A 13,753-nucleotide genomic window follows, 5' to 3' on the forward strand; every position below is an offset into this window, starting at 1 on the left:
GCAACGGCTGGAGTTCTTGTGGGGTGGAGGAACTCTGTAGCCAGGAGATCCAATCCAAGCAGGTAGGTTGGTGACACAGGTAAGCAAGATCAGGTAAGGCACCAGGTCAGGGTCAAATCAGGCAGCAACAAGTGGGCATGGCCTGTTGCTCAGACAACTTCCTCTTATATTGAGGTAGTCCAGGTATCCAATAAGATTGCTGCCTGTCCAACCAATCAGGGGCCTAGGACATGGCTGCAGTAGGCCGGTCAGAGGTACTGGTTCAGTGCACCACTGCGGGTGCAGTAAGTAGGGTTGCCATCTATGGACCTAGAAGGGCTGGGTTCAATACTGGGGTCCTGCCACTGCCTCTGAAATGCTGTTAAATAGTTTAGCTGCTGACATAGGCAAGACAAAACTTTTAGAAAGCATGACAAAGCGTTGTCTATGCTAGAGAATTTCTGTAAACAAGTCCCACTGTGGCTAACATTGGTTCAAGCTCCAATGGGGTTAACAAGGTTGGGAGCAGCCATACAGAAGCAGTTCTTCAGCACCACAGCAGTTAGATTTGATAGGCCTCTTTCAGCAGATTCCCACATTTCTCTCTCCCATTTAGTAAATGCACTTTGGATTACTTTGTCCCAAATGTATTAGTTTTCCTAGCTGAATCTAATTTTATTTCCTTCCCCTGTTTCTAATCCTGCTAGGTCCCTTTGCATTATTACTCTTCCCTCCCTGAGGTTCACAACTCCCAATTTATCTTCAAATGTCACTAGTGTGCTGTTTACTCCCTCTTTCAGATCATTAATGAAGATGTTAAATAAGACCAGTCCAACTATTGAGCCCCCTGGCTCCATCCAGCACTCTGATCCATTGCTGCTCATCATTAACGTTTGTTTATTGTCTTTTATCCAGTTTTCAATCCACCTGATACTATTCTGACCCAAGCCAATTTCAATTAATTTTCAAGTTAGACTCCAAATATGTATCTTCTTTCCTCTCCATTGCCTACATCCATTAATTTTGTAATTCTATCAAAAGAGCAATAACATTTTCTGGTGAGATTTATTTTTGATGAACTCATGTTGCTATTGCTTATGGGTCTGTTGCCCTACAGCTTCTTACAGGTCCCTCTCCCCCCCCCCCCCATTTTTTATTATTTGGTCCATTATTTTACTAGCAGTTATACTTTCAGCACAGTAATTGCTAGGCTCACTCTACTCTCCCTTTAAAGGTCAACACTGTATTTGCTATCATTCAGCCTTTCAATTCCTCTCCCGTTGTCCATTTTTTTCCCCAGCAACAGTGGTACAGTAAAAATGTTAGCTAAATTCTAGAGTACCCTTTGGGGTATGTGGCATCTGGGGCAGCTTAGCTACCATGTCAACTTTTTCCATGTACTCCCTTACCTGTCTGTTATTAACAGCAATGATAACAGTCTGCCTTCCACACTAATCATTCACAGTTTTTTATTTTTTAAAACTACAAGAAGAAAGAGCGTTTAGTAACTTCACTGCTTCTTGCTCAGTTTAATCTCCTCGGGTATTAATGGATCTTCTTTCTCCCTCATACTGTTTTTTCATCTGATGGCTTTTAAAAGCCTTCTTAACCCCTTGGGCTACTATACATTCATTTGTCTCTTAGAGCCCGTACCTTTTTCCAGCATGCCTTACCTAAATATTCCTGCTTGATTGTCTGCCTCCTTTTCCACTTCCACTACAGGATGGTTGGGGGAGGTTGGGTTGTATCATTTCAGATCTTTGAGCAGCCCCTCATGCAACCAGAATGACTGCTTCTTATTTCTTGCATTTTTCTTTTCCAGAATAAGTATTGTCTACAGCCTCTTAAGTCAGTGTATTCTAGAATTTTTCAGTTTTCTCCATGCTGGTGGATTGTAATACTTACACCCAACTGCACCTTACAGACTAGATTTCTAACATCCCTGAAATTTAACTCCTTTGCACTGGTATGGCTGAACTGAAGGAGCTCATGGCCACTGTTTCCTAGCTTTCGTTCACATGTACATTTTCAGTTAGTTCCTTCCTATGAGTAAGGAGCAGCAAAGCCTAATGAAGATCAAGGGAAGCGAGTGGCCTGTGTGGCGAGTCGATCCACGCCTGTAGTGTGAATGGGGATGTTAGAGAGAGGTAGGAAAAGTAAAGGGCTTACGAACATGAGTGAAGACTGAAAGGTGAGTGCTGGATGGGAGCAAGAGGAAAACACGCAACCAACTCTTGGAAGTGGAGATGGAAGATTGTGGGGAGCAGGGGGATAAAGAGAGGATAACAACACAATAGGGGAAGGAAGAGACAGATGGCATAAACGCCTAGAGAAAAAGAGCAACAGGGAGACACAGGCTAAAGTGAACAGAGCAAGGGAGTGAGAAGCAAACACTGCTGCCACATCACAGGAGGAGAGAAGGAAAGGCTGTGATAGGAGAGGGCAGAGACAGAGGCCAGGTCACTGGGGGTGACTTAAGGTTCAGTAAGCCAGGCAAGGGGAGAGAAAGAGGGAGAGCAGGAAGAGGGAAGACATTTCCTACATGTTTGTACAGTGCCTAGCACAGTCAGATTGGGGCATCACTGAGACCTCTAGACATTTCTATTTATGATAGCAATGGGAGGGAGGCCACTCAGAAGACAGGCCGGGCTGCCTGGAACAGGGTGGGGCGGAAAGATGACGCAGTCAGGTCTGGGGTACATGTTGCCAGTCGTGAGGAGAGAGCAAAGGTAGAGAGCGGGAAGCATGGTGAGGTGAGAAATCAATAAGGCAGTTAATGGTAAGCAGCAATACAGCAATGATGCCAAGTAATCAATGTGGCAATCAATAGTTAAACTAGCTGCAATGAATAAGGCAGTGGATCCCCAGGCAGAGGAAGTTGAAAGCAAAGGATTAAAGTTGGCAGGAGTTAATAAAATGAAAGACAAAGAGCCGGCTGCGTGTATGAGGAAGTTCCAGTTGTGTCATGCACTGCTGGTGCTGAGCAAAGGGGCCAGGGACGGCAGGGGTGACAGAGAATGCAGGCTCAGCAAGGACTCCAGGGGGGATAGAGACTGCATGTGAAGAATTGTACAATGGACAATTCATTGTTATTGAATTTCCCTACGTGTTCTTTAGGCCCCAACTTAAATGCTCTATTAACAGTAATCTAACAGAATGTTGTGACGGAATTGGAGCTGCTCTGTAATAATTTATGAATACTGTATGTTGACCTGATTATTGGAATGTTTGCTGGATGAATGTATTGGTTTAGTTTAATAAGGAAAAACAAGCAGGAAAGAAACAAAATGGCTCAAGATAAGCCACTTCACTGTGAACACTTGAGTGCTGTTAAGAAACAATGCAAGGACAAGGGAAGACCTGCACACACAGAGATCAAAGGGAATACAATAGTTTAAAAGTGGACTCTCTCCAGAGAGGGGAGATTTGTTCAGGGGGGGAACCACCCTGAACACACAGCACCCTGCAGGGGTGTCTGAAGAAATTAAGACTGCCTAGGTTATCATCAGGGTAGAGCTGTGTGAAGTGTTGTTTTAAAATCCATCTTCTCTTATGCTTTGTGGTAAATAAACCAGAGTTTGGTTTAAGAAGTCTGCCTGGTCACTCTCTCCATCACTGGTCACAGACTCCCAAAGGGACCATGGGTGACAACCTGCTAGGTAAGGACAGTTAATACATAGAGTACCGCAGCCCAGGTCCCAGACTCAGAGTGGGTTAACTGTGAATTTCCATTGCTGGATAGGTAAAGGCATGAGGCCTGACATCTGAGGAGATGTACTCAGAGAGATCAAGAAGGGAACACAGATAACAGCTAGCCCTGTAAGAACAGCAAAAGGCATAATCTAGTGGGGTCTTGGTTTCCCCATCCTTAATAAATATTTCTCACTTGCTTTGAAGATGAAAAGGGCTAAAGGACTCATTACAGTAGCTATCAGCAAACATTACATAAATCTCTCCTAGTTAGAATATAAAAAACTGGAAATGGACCTATGTTCATTTGGGTCTACAATGAACAGCTTTTATGCATATAAGATCGGTGCGCGTTTCTAGGTCTGATTTCACATGCTTCTGTACCCGTTGTTTTCCATGCTTTGTATTTCTTAAAAGGGACAATGAAGGCCCAATGCTTCAGCTTTGTTTGAAAAGGCATGAAAGCCCCAAATGACAGGGTAGCTTCCCCAATAAATGAAACTGGGCTCAGCGTTCCTGTTCCAGTCCAAGGGCTCCCAGTTGGGCCATTTAAGAGAGCTGGGCAGGGCAGATCCGGGGGGCTATAAAAGGTCAGTCAGGAGAAGGGCACGAGAGGAGAGCTACCAGACTCAGAAGGTGGATCCTGGGAGAGGGCTGAAGGCAAGAGGAGCAGCAGAGCGAGATGCCTGCTGGCCCTACAGCAGAGAGCCGGAGCCAAGGGCCCGAAGGGGCTGAAGGAAGAGGGAGCCGCAGAGAGACTTAACCGCTGATGTCTCCTTGCTGCATAGCTGGACCCCGAGGAACAGTGAGAGGGCCTGGGGGAGAGAGTGAGGCTTCCTGGCAAGGATGCTTCCAGCAAAGAGGCGTTGGGAGTTCCCGCTGGGAAGAGCGGGGCTGCACCCCAGACAGAAGGGCTGGGGCAGCTGTCCTGGCAGAGAGATGAAGGTGTGGCAGAAGACATGGATATGGTGAGAATGAAGCCAGGTTTTAAAGACCATGTGCACTGGGGAATGATACGGACTATATTTTGGGACATTTGGTATGGATCATTTGATAAATTATGTTGATGGACTAGAGCAGTGTTTCTCAATGATCAGTCCATGGACCAGCGCCAGTCCGTGGCAGCCTCCTGACTGGTCCCTGAGATCTCCCTGACACAGTTTAGGAAGGCAGCAAGCCAGCCCCTGGTATCAAAAAGGTTGAGAAACACTGGACTAGAAGATAAACTCATATGGAGTTCCTGGGGACCCAAGAGAGAAACTAAGGTAAGGGGCCACTTGTCAGGCTGCCCTAAGACCACAAGGGGGGGACCAGGAGGAAGCTACTTGTTTACAGCCCTCACTGTTGGAAACCCAGACACAACACCACCACATTTAATGTGTTAGAATAAAAAAAAATAAAACTGCTGATTCGTTCCATTGTCCAAACATTTCACAGCGGTGGAGTGCAAAGTGTATATGGGCAGCACAAAATTGGTTTTTTCGTGATTTCGATTTTTTAAAATATGTTTTAATGCTTGTAAGCGTTTAGTAGCTGTCTAACTGGATGTCAGGCTCCATCACCCTTTATAGAGATGCAGAGCTATTCTGCCAGCTCACTGTGGCAGCAGCATGATTAGGGGAGTCTCATTAGATCCACTCAGGAATAGCATCCAAGAACCTCTCTAGCCTTTGCTATGCTAGAGAAAGTTTGCAAAAAAATCCCGTTGCTGATAACACTGCTGCTAGCGACATCAGGAGCCCTAATGTAGAAAGGGCTGCAGGTGTTTAAAGTGCCATCAGCTTCCAACCCTGTTTAGAGTAGGTCCACCTACTCCCCACCCCCTCCACCCCCCGCCTTCCATTGCTAACACAGGTGGGGATGAATCAATGTTATCAACAGCAAGGCTTCTGAGGCAAAAAGGAGCTGGAGGGAGGGACAGGAGACTCTGCTGGGGAAACCCTAATCAGCCTGCACAGGAGGAAGTTTAAGGACTAAGGCTCATATTTGCAACTAGAGTTCTGCCTTAGGGTTTTGTTATTTTAATTTATAATCAAGGAAAAAACCCCAAGAAAAGGATGTAGACAATCCTTTGTGTGTGCTGGGTAAGGAGCGGGGTGGGGACACCACTCATTTACACACAGGTACCACTTTCTTTTTAAATGATTTTGACCTTAAACATCCCATTCAGAGCCCAGAATCTTTTCCCCTTAAACTGGAAGCCAAAACTGCAGCCAAGAAAATATAAGCAGGTACTCTCCCTACACAATTTATTCTAGGAGGGGAGACAAAATTCAACCCACGAATCAGCAAAGTCTGCCATGAACATTTCAGAGGTTAAAGAAAATAACCCTGATCCAGTGCTATTTGCTGTGGATTACTTTAAAATTTAGAATGTGTCCCCACACATTTGTGCATTCTCACCACATTCAGGTTATAGTATAAGTGTATATGCAATGATGGATTTACAGTATTTTACTGCCTGCTGCCAGCCAGAACACTAGGCATAAAGAAATTAAAAGCCCCAGAGATATTTTTCCCAGTGATTTGTTTCTCATGAGATGTTCTGCAGCAGTATTTATTCTTCAGTTAAGTCACACATTTGTTTATTACTCATCCTCCTCAGAGTTATCAAAATGTGGAGTTTCGTAATAAAAAAATACTTGCCTCGTGTCTTGGAGACCAAGTCAAACCAAATACGCCATTTTCGGCCTTCAAAAATGCTGGTTTGATTTTCAATTATTTTAAAAGACAGGGGAGAAAACATACGATAGATTCTTGCAAAGTAAGAACACTTACACCATAAAGATTGTGGGGGTTTTGCAACAAGAAAGTAAACCCAGATGAGGAAAAGCTGTTCTGGGGGGTTGTAGGTGTTTAGAAACCATGGTGACGAGTACAATATAAATGTCTAGAGCCAAGTGGCTAGGGGGTACACAGCTAAGAAATGGGAGGAAACTCATGAGGGAAAAGTAAACTCAATACCCAGAAATAGCGAGATCTAGTAGATTGTGAAATAGGAGTGGATGATAATTCCTTGAGACATTTAAAACTACAATGGATAAAACTCTAAAATGTATATTGAACAAGTGAGAGCGAGGGGAAAGGATTAGGGGTTATTATTATTTGTATTACAGGAACACATAGGATCGCACCTGAGACCAGTGCCTCGTTGTGCTAGATTCTGAGCATATCAACATACTTTAGGCACTTATCTGGCCCCCACTATTGTAGTATCTGATCACTTCACAATCTTAAATGTATTTCTCCTCAATACTCCCTTGTGAGGTAGATAAGTGCTATTATCCCTATTTTATAGAACAGAAGCTGAGGGACAAAGCATCTAAAAATGCATGTCTGCATTGAAACCGGTTGCGAGTTTTATGTATCCCCATTAAGTGACCACAACTGTTGCATGAGCAGTGTGTATACACTGTTTTGTTATCCCGCAATTATGCTATTATCTCCTCGTATCTTTGAGGCCACAGTGACACCCTGAAATAAGCACTAAGAATTCTGGCCAGACGTCCCGTGGTGCATAGCTCCACACTGTGCTGTATGCATTCTGGGATTTTTCACACTGCGGAATACCTATTGGACGGCAAAGGAATTATGGAGCATTAGGTCAAACTACATAATGCCCATGATTCCTCTTATTTCACCCCATCATCTATATGGCTTTTGTGAGACGGAGCCATTTTCAAAGCACTCTCGGGCAGCATGGAGGAAATGCCTGTGAGTGCTGTGACTCTTACGGAGGTGAATATAAACAGGTTACTGCAAGCAGATCTAAATCCAATGCAATAACTTCAGAACCTGCGTAATAAGGGAACGAGAGCTGGAGGAGGCTGAAATCGACACTTCTGCTGTATCTTCTCCTGGAGTAGCTTCAATAGATGGAGTGCCACTTCGGGACTTAGCCAACTAGCGCTGACTGGTGGAATAGGATAGAGCTGCAGACCTGGGATGACCGGCGCAGGCAGCAGAACTTCAGTATGTCCATAGCTGCTTTCCTAGGAATCTGTGTGGAACTCGCCATAGAGCTGCAGCAACAGAACGCCAACTTGAGAGCTCCCTGAAGCACGAAGAACAACATAGCTTTTGCTATCCAGAAGCTTGCCACCCCCAACTGCTACTGGTCAGTAGCCAATCCGTGTGGTGTTGGTAGATTAACCAGCAGGGCTGGTCAATGCATAGGAGGTTACTGATGGATTTGCATGACTGGAATTACCAAATGGTATTGTGGCCATTGATGGGACCCACGTGCCTATTCTCTGCTCCCGCTCCAAACTTCATCGACAGAAAAAGGTATTTCTCCATGGTTCTGCGAGGCCTGGTCCATTACCATGGAAGATTCAGCAACATTCATGTGAAGGTGTCTGGAAATGTCCATTACACCATGTTCTTAGAAACTCTGGACTGTTTTCTGCACTGAGGAATGAAACATTTGCTCCCATGTTCTCTATGTATATTGATGGAGTTGCCATTCCTCCAGTCACTCTGGGAGACCCAGCTTTATCCTCTGCTATGAAGCTTTTTACTGGACACTGGGATGGGGAAAGGACCCATTTGGCTATACCCTGACTGAATATACTGCAGAATGACAGTGGAAAGAATGAAAAGAGGATGGAGGAGCCTGATGTTGAGGCTGGAAGATGATGAGAAATACCTGACTCTTATGATAGTTGCTTGCTGTGTTTTGCACAACCTTTGTGAGAGCAGGGGGGACACCCTTGTGGATGGATCGGAGGAGGAGGCTGGCAGACTTGCTGAACACTTTGAAAAGCTCGAGAGTGGGCTCTCTGTAATGCTACAACTACTCATGATACAGAGTCAGGGATGCATTGTGCTCATTCTCTCAGGAGAAGGGCCACTTGTGACATATAGACTTTTGCAAAAGATTTTATTCAGGACTGCAAAGCTTTTATCATGCTTCATGTGGAGAGTTTAGTACAGTGTATGTGAGGATTATATTTTAGTGCATGTGTGGGTTTTATGACAGCAAGGGCATTTTAATGAATTGTTAAAGATTCAGAAGCATGAATGCAAAGCCATTTTCAATTAATTTTTAATAAATAACAATGAATGCAGCAATTTAAACATGGGGAACAGTAAAAACATTATTGTATATGCATAACAATGTGCAAAGATAAAGCTAATTAAAACATAAAAACAAAGTGAACTGTGCAGAAAAGTTTGTGCTTTCAAAGTGACAAATTACTGCATGTAGGGAGCTCAAAAATATTCTCTGCATCTTGGGACATGGGGTTTTGATAGAAGAGCATCGCCCATGTGGGTGAGGGAGCTAAGGGGATCACTCATTATCCACAATTTTTTGTTCTGTAGAATAGAATGCCTAGAAAAGGCCCTGTTTCTGGGCACTGTTACCTCCTTGCTCTGGAACACACTGCCACAGATTCATTGGCTTGGCACAGTCCCTGACCAGAGTCACCATCTTCTCCAGGAGGATTGTTTACCTCTCCATCATCTCCATAAGCTGCATCTATGAAGACCTCATCCTTTTCCTGTCCTGTTCTCTCTCTTCTTTGCCACGTTTCAGGAACCCTTCCTTCCGTTCATCCATCTCTTGGGACATGAACAAGAGTTCTTTGAACATGTCATTGCTTGAGCTCCTTTTCCTCCTACATTGATTGGACAGATATTCACTCAATGTTAGCACTGCTTATCCTTGGTCGCCACAAGGCGTCAGCTGCTATGAAGAGAGAAAAAAGACAATGAATTGTTGTCCAAATTGTAGTGTCCTTGCCAACTGAGAGAAAATGTTGCTTTTACCACAGTTTTGGAATTCCATTCCCAGAGGCTCTTCTCTGTCTTCATTAAGCTTGGCAATGGTAAGACATTTCCACAATCTTCCCTGTTTTTATAGGACCCCTGGGACTGCGGTGGGAGGGGACTAACCCCTGGTGGATGTTGTGGCAACTTGGGGAAGGGAGTAATAAATGCCAAGTGGGCTGTGAGTGTTGGAGTGGCAGGAACTATGTAAAGGCTGCAGCAGAGACAGGCTAACAATTGCATGTATCTCTGCAGACTGACCTGGGGATTGGGAGTAGGCGGGAGAGGTGGCCAGCTTGTAATTCCATGTGCACTTCCATAGGCTGTCCTTACTTTGTTGAACGTTATCCTCTGCCCTCTCTCTATAAGGCAGAGAAGGATTCTGTTCAAAAAGTCAATGGGCAAACCAGGAAAATATGCTGTGCCACTGTTTGCCAAGATGGTGTCCTCAGAGCTGGTGGAGGAATGGAAGGGGACCACAAGCTATATGGGCCGTGCAATCTCCACATTAGGCACATTAGGAGCACTACCTTTGCCATAAATTCTCTTTTTAACACCTGCAGATCAGCATATAGCACACTGCAAAATAGATAAAGTTCTGCAGAAACCCAAGGATGGCTGAATTCCTTAAAGGGCCTGAAAATATATATTTTTTTTAAGTTTGCATAACATGACTTCCAGTCCCTTTTCTTTTCTGTAACTGCCACTACAATAAAAGTGCCTTTCCTTCAAACCATCTTGTTAACCGACCCAGTGCCACCACCCTGGCTGGGGTGAGGGGAATCAATAGAGGTGATGACCAGGTGGGAGAGAGAATAACAAACATCACAGTAGGAGGGATGGGGGACGACACAGAAAACTTAAGCAGTGGTTGTTTGTTTGCATATTTAGATGTGGGGGATGGATGGAGAGTTTGTACACTCTCTGGCGTGGCTGCCATTTGAGCAACACGTAGGGAGAGGATAAAAGCCCAGGTGGCAGAGAGACCAACATAGTAGCACCCTGACAGTACCCAGAAAAAAAGTTGTTTTAACCCCCCCCCCATACAGCTGTATTATATCACACAGTACTTATCAGAAGTGGTCCCCTCCACTGTTTGGGCCTCCAGCATGATTCACGTGGTTCCTCCATCTGTGATTCGGGGGCCCCAGGACTGTGTTTGCCTTTTGGTTCACCAGGTCAACCCTGGATTTTGGAATCAATCTTCTCCTGGTTTGCATCCTGGGGGTTTAGTTGGTGGAGTCCACAAAATATAATGGTTCTGTGGCAGGATCTCTCCAAAATACATGGTCAAGAGCTTCACAGTAGTTGCAAACCTTGCGAGCTCTCCAAGAGGTCCTATTATTGTCCTTCACACTTTTGCAACCCAGCCGGAGCTCCTTTCCCTTCGTCTGGCACTGGTTTGGGTCCTGGTTGTACTTCCTCTCATTCATTTATTCAAATAGCTGCTTGTATGTTTGTGCACCACAGTGATTAGAATTCAGACGAGCCTGTACACACTCCTCTCTCCACAGAGCAATGAAGTCAGGAACCTCAGCATGAAACCATGCTGAAGTACAAGGCATGGCTGTTCAGTAATATCACACAGGTTTATGAACTTCCCACAAGCCAGAATTGCAAAGAACAGCACATGACGGCATGCCAGCATTTAAACAGGGAGGTGACATCCAATCAGGATGACCCTGGGACAGTACAGAACACCCAGGCTGACCCAGGTAGCTGACAAAGCAGTGTGGGATACTAGTGCAAGGGCTTGGCAGATGTGCAACAGTTGTTTCAGGATGCGGCTGCATCCACAGCTACTAATGTGTTGCAAGTAAACTCATCTCTCCACGAACTCACTTCCAAAATGGGTTTAATAACATGCGTTAAAATGCCAAACGATTCATAACAAGAAAAACATTATGAACGCAAGGCCCTTTAACGTAAAGCAACTCCATTTAACCCACAACAAATTTCAGGCATAGATAAACCCTCAGAGACCTATCCAAGGTCACACAGGAACTCTATGGTGGAGCAGGCAGTTGAACCCAGGTCTTTTGAGTCCCAGGCTAACACCCAACCCAAACCGGACTCAACTGGACCTTGCTTCCTGTCTACGTATGCACACTAAGAAATGTTTCCCTGAGTTTAGTTTACAGTCTAACTAGACAAGATAGACAAAGGCCAGGAGAAGAAAAGTATTATCTCCATTTTAGAGATGGGAAACTGATGCCCAGAGAGATGCAGTGACTTGCCTGTGGCAGAGGCAGGAAATGAATCCATATCTCTTAGGTCCCAGTCCAGTGCCTTAGCATAGGACCTTCCTTCCTAACAGGTCCGTGTCTTCTAGGATTCTGGAACTCAAAATAATTGTAAATTACTGTGTAAAAATCCAAAAATTATTTTTTTCTGGAAAAAGTCTAATGATCAACTACTGAAAACAGACAGACACACACACACACCTGAACACAAGATTAGTTTTGAGCAAAACTCTGATTGTGCTGCTTTGCAATTCTAGAGAATATGTCCTTGTATTCCTGAGAGGCAAGTACAGTGGGGAAAGAGGAGCTAAGGGAATCCTCACTAACGCTGAGTGAAAATCAGAAATTCTGGTTACGCCTAAAGAAGCACATATTAAATTATTTCCTAGCAAGGTCACAAAAGAGAACTAAGAAGAGATGGACATGCATGTATCAATTCCAATTTTTATGTCTCATTGGAAGGCCTCTGTGTATTTTTTTTCCTCTCTCTTTCTCCCTTGTACCAAACAAAAAACAAAAACAAAAACACCCCTTCTCTTTTAGCTTAACTAAACACCAAGAACTTGTTGCAGTTACATTTCACAACCAACAGATCCTCTGATCCTCTATCTTCCAAGAACCTAGGAAACTCTTACCATCTCCCCAGTCACTCTCCAGAGCTTCGAACGTTCGATGATCTTTCCGCTATTCCATCTATGGCAAGTGAGACTGTGTTTTACTGGAGGCTTTAGACTCTGAAGGGTGGGGGGGATGTGGGTTATGTAGAAAGCATCTGTTACCAATGTGAGAATGCAGAATGCAACTATCACATGACAGGGAATTTGGCTCAAATAGAAAGCATAAGCCCAAGCATATTAGAGAGCATAGGACACTCCATCCTAAGATACCAAAGGGAAACCAGAGGGAGAACAAGAGAGCACTTAGGTCTAAAAGAAGAAAGGAGATGGTCAGACAGACGCTGCAGTTTTATAAGGGAGGCTGGAAAATGATTTGTAGCCTTAGACAGAAAGGCTCAGCATATATAAATAGTCAAAGAACCAGTCACATTATGGAGAAGGATCAGAAAAGCCATGGCAGACACACCATGGCTGCCTTAGGGGGTCAGATTTTCAAAAGAGCTCCGTACCCAACTGATCCCTTTAGGGACCTAAATGCAGTGATCAGAACTCACCTCCCCTGTGCTCAAATGACTCCATGTTCTCAAAAGGAGCTGATGGGTGCTAAGAACTCTGGAATATATGGCCATTTCATTTAAAAGACTAAATAGCAGATGGGTCCTTTTGAAAATCTGCCCCCAAATTTTACTACAAACTCCCCCCCATGAAATACTAAATTAATGCACTGTTAAATTAGATTCAAATCACAGACAAGACAAGGAAATCCAGGTTAAATTGCAGCCTAAATTCTAAATCCTCTACCATTACATGTTTTAATGTTGGGTCTCTGCATTTATATGTATATGAGCGAACGACATTGTTCCATTACTGCCTGAACCCACAGCGAGGATAAGGGATCTGTTATTATTGCTGACTGAAAGAGTTTCTCTATAGTTCAAGAGTTAGAGGCCTGTGGCGTGCTAATCTCAGCTCCCATAGTGTGCGATTTACATTGGGATTTTTGTCTTTCTGCAGACATGGGTTCTTTACAGCATAAGCACTGGTGAACAGGTCTAGGTGAACAGCAGAACACAGAAGTACACAGAATTAAGCAAATATGTCACAATTATAGGTTTGTTCAATGCAGTTAGGAATAAGAGGAGGGATCAAGAAATTATTCTGGCAAAAGTATGCAGTAGCTAGATCACAGCGTCTGGGAAGAAGGTAAAGAGCAGAATGGAACATCAGTGTTGATTTGGGTGAACCACCTCGAAATGATAAAGGGCCTGGTGAAAGAACACCTAGATTTTAAAAAATAAAACTAAAACACTACTTTTCAGCCAGCAGACACAGATAACATTCAGCCAAATGTTCACAAGAAGCCAGCAGAGGAAACTGGAGAGGTGTTTGCTGTAGAAAAGCAATCGTAGTACCATCCTTAATAAGGGAATCCCAGGAAACTGTCAGTTGGTT

At 44.2% G+C, this 13,753-nt stretch overlaps 1 protein-coding gene across 4 annotated transcripts in view; it reads right to left on the reverse strand.

Annotated features, from left to right (window-relative positions):
• The window catches only part of TSPAN9 (tetraspanin 9), a 271,211-nt gene that overhangs the window by 175,893 nt on the left and 81,565 nt on the right, over positions 1-13,753 (reverse strand). The window contains exon 1 of one of the 4 annotated variants that reach the window (XM_054039646.1): positions 12,320-12,388. The exons of the other annotated variants lie outside the window; for them this stretch is intronic. The gene's annotated coding sequence lies outside the window, so the exon portion shown is untranslated. Of the gene's footprint in view, positions 1-12,319; positions 12,389-13,753 lie in introns of those variants that run through there. 4 annotated transcript variants of the gene reach the window in all.

This window comes from Malaclemys terrapin, chromosome 1, assembly GCF_027887155.1.
Source record: "Malaclemys terrapin pileata isolate rMalTer1 chromosome 1, rMalTer1.hap1, whole genome shotgun sequence".
Lineage (NCBI taxonomy): Eukaryota > Metazoa > Chordata > Testudines > Emydidae > Malaclemys > Malaclemys terrapin.